The sequence below is a fragment of the Schistosoma mansoni genome, chromosome 3 (assembly GCF_000237925.1).
Source record: "Schistosoma mansoni strain Puerto Rico chromosome 3, complete genome".
In the NCBI taxonomy this organism is placed as follows: domain Eukaryota; kingdom Metazoa; phylum Platyhelminthes; class Trematoda; order Strigeidida; family Schistosomatidae; genus Schistosoma; species Schistosoma mansoni.
In genome coordinates this window covers 24,689,768-24,693,388 of record NC_031497.1, presented here as the reverse complement: position 1 = coordinate 24,693,388, position 3,621 = coordinate 24,689,768, and the positions used below count along the sequence as shown (strand labels likewise).

Sequence of the window (3,621 nt, the reverse complement as noted above, 5' to 3'; positions counted from 1 at the left end):
CATGAACTGATTGGATTTGGAAATTGGAATCATTCTTGCAATCTAACCTAATTGTTTAAAGCTTATCCATTGCGAAATCTAAAACTCTAAGTCGTGATCTCAAAGAGAACACTAGTAAGGCTGTTTTTAAAATAAAGCATGAGAGATAACTAGTGTTGTTCAGTATTTCGCTAACCAGTTCTTTAACTAGAAATCATCAGTTTGTACCGAAAATCCCCATCGATACCAAAAGAATCAATCTCAATTTTTTTTCAAAAAAAAAAACTTATAAATCAGATCTTTTTCCCTTGGAAGTTGGTTTCAACAAGAGATTGAGACATGATTTTTACTCGATCTTATTATTATGCAAAATATACTTGTTGTTAAATTATATTCATAAACACAAACTGATTTCTTATTTAGTTCACATGTTGTTTTCTGTATTACATAACATTTTGTCAAAAATATGTTACAACTTAATGATAGTGTAGTTAACAGAATACCGATTGGGGACAATCGAATGTATCTAAGCACAAATTACAGACTATCTCACTAAATTCTGATAACCATACAGTCAACAGTTAATTTGCAAACTATCAATCAATTGTCTCAATCTTAACTGTTCCTTCTGTAAATATCAGTTCGTCTTCTCTGATTTCATTCTTCATGAATTTTCATACCGATTGCGCTTTATTCCTGTTCTTTCCTTATCGATCTTCTGCCAAAATACATTCTATGTCTGACCATCAGCATATACTACTTATATGGATATAAGTAGACCACACCACAGTAGTACGACTATATTATTATTATTATTCTACCCATTATCTACATGAATACTAATTAATCATCTCTTTATTTTATTTTGTCAATAACAATATGATTTTGTTTATAAATACATAAATCCCAATAGATTTATATAATTAAAATAGTTTATCAGATTAATTTTCCTTCAATTTATAAGAATATTTTTTTAAAAATTCAATTTACCTACAAAATAATACTGTACTATTAAAAACCTCTAAAAGGTTTGTTTTCAAACTTTTGTAAGTTTAGTAATAGGTATACCCGAATTGAACAATGATAAAATAGGGTTAAACATATATGGTACGTTTATTCCATAATTTTGTAGATATGTTTATGGATAAGGTTATCTGCAACGTTTTTGCCCCAAAATGCCCTGGTACAGCTGAGAGTGGGGCGAGTCCGATCTACCTCTCCAAATGCTCTCACATGGCTACGCGAATATATAGCCTCTACCAGGGAAATCCTACTCACTGTCTTCTCGCGGCAGGAGTGTCGTTTACGAAATTGAGAGGATGAGAAGCGAATGTCCGGCGCTTTAACCGGGTTGGTGGATATGGAGCGTCCACCTATGGGAGTTGGAAAACCCTGATTCTAAACCAATGGTGCACATGGGCTCCAGTATCCTGAGGGAACAAATCGCGTATGAATCAATCGTCAGTCACCGGCTACCATAGGACTGCATCTACTTACGATGCTCCACTGCCTTGTGGATCGGATCTGTAGGTCGAAGGCTCCGGGTGTGGCCCCTTAAGAAAACCACCTGTTTCAGTTTGGGCACCTGTGCAGTATCACAGTCCTCACACAAATCTCCTTTGATTTGTGTGGCGCAAATATATATATATATATATATATATATATATATAGTGCCCCTTTGTACCAATATTTATGTTTAAATAAATAAAAAGAATTTAATAATTGTGTTGTTTCTGGCACTTTTAGTCATTTTTTGACTTTCATTTTGTGAGTGAGCACTACATATTCGAATGAAGATTCTATCTCTAGCTATTTAGAGGAGGTATCCACAACTATCTGATCTGAACACTTCAATGTAGCTTAACTCAGTATCCAGGATAGAAAACACAAACATAATACATAATAAAGCTTAAAATGAAATATAACAAAATGATACTTTAATATCCAACATTCATTCATAATATAAAAAGAAAAATAGCCCTTATCTCTCAACACACTACATTTCTTGAACATTGAGAAAGTGTTCTAGATAATCTCAGTTATATTGTTTAAATAAGCTTTAACGATGCTACTCGATTTATTGTATAAGGTAATTTGGACTCAGAAACCTACAGATCTGATTCTTATAAATTGGATGCTTCAACTATCTGCTTACTTACTTACGCCTGTTACTCCCAATGGAGCATAGGCCGCCGACCAGCATTCTCCAACCCACTCTGTCCTAGGCCTTCTTTTCTAGTTCTATCCAGTTTTTGTTTATCCTTCTCATGTCTTTCTCTATTTATCGGCGTAATGTGTTCTTTGGTCTCCCTCTTCTCCTTTGGCCTTCAGGATTCCATGTGAGGGCTTGTTTTGTAATTCAATTGGGTGATTTCCTCAATGTGTGTCCTATCCACTTCCAGCGCTTCTTCCTGATTTCTTCCTCCACTGGAATCTGGTTTGTTGTCTCCCACAGTAACTTGTTGCTGATAGTGTCTGGCCAACAGATCCGAAGTATCTTGCGTAGACAACTGTTAATAAAGACTTGTATCTTGTGGATAATGGCTTTTGTAGTTCTCCACGTCTCCACTACTCCTGTAGCTCCTCCGGGGGCTACTGCCTGTCCCAAGCCCGGGTAAAGGAGGAGGGTTAGGCATGGGGTTAGCTACCCCATCCCGTAGAAAACCAACTCGCTATAAAAACGCCAACCAGAAAAAATTATTCAACTATCTGACATACTAGAAGAAAATACCATTATCAATTGATCTAAAGGTGTTCATTACTTACTCTTCTTTTGTAATCATTTTGAAACTACGCTTTTCTTTATGTTGTTATTGATAATCTATTGAGTGTATCGTTTTCTTACTGTAAACTTCATTGATTCTAGAACTATCATAAAGTTTATACAGGTAATAATGTTTTATGTTGTTTGATTGTTTGTATGTTCTTGAATGTGTGCATGTGTGTACATGCATGTCTATATTTGTATATTTATACATGGTTATCTGTTTATGTGTATATTTTGTGTATAACTAGAATATGTTTTTGTATTGTTCCTCGGAAGTAAATACACTTGTTGTTATGCATCTTTTAATTCTTTTAATGAACATTGAAATGAAATTCATTCACACAATGTTGAATCAGTTCATTGCTGCTCATATTCTTCACTGATATTACCGTCCATACCTCTAAAAAGAGACTATAACGAGAGTTAAACAGCTTCCTAGTGTTATTTCAATTTAAAATGTTTGCACACTTATAATAGAAGTCATTATTGTTTAAAATTATCTTTAAATATCTAATACGATAATACATAGGAATTAATATAAGTAGTATGGAAACAATCTCGGAAAAAACGCTAGTTATCGAACACAAGAAAATATTGACATCTACTTCTGTAGAACAATTTCTCAATCATTGTCAGAATGAAGATCTAATCATGTCTTAGTATATAAATAAAGTATTGTAAAAAAGCATTATACATATTAATCAGTCGACAATATATTATTGATATAGTTTTCTTTTTTCAAACCTAATATACATCGAATTCATTTAGTATTATTTGTTCGAATCTACCCAACTGGTCAGTCTCTAATTGGCATATGTGCATATTGTGCGTATAGTCTCAATATAGCCTTAATTCACAAGCATTCTAAGCAAAGA

General features: G+C 33.6%; 1 protein-coding gene across 1 annotated transcript in view; it reads left to right on the top strand.

Moving 5' to 3' along the window:
- Smp_132600 (membrane associated guanylate kinase inverted related) overlaps window positions 1–3,621 on the top strand; it is a gene marked incomplete at both ends in the record, with an annotated part of 12,085 nt that overhangs the window by 7,577 nt on the left and 887 nt on the right. The window lies entirely within an intron of this gene.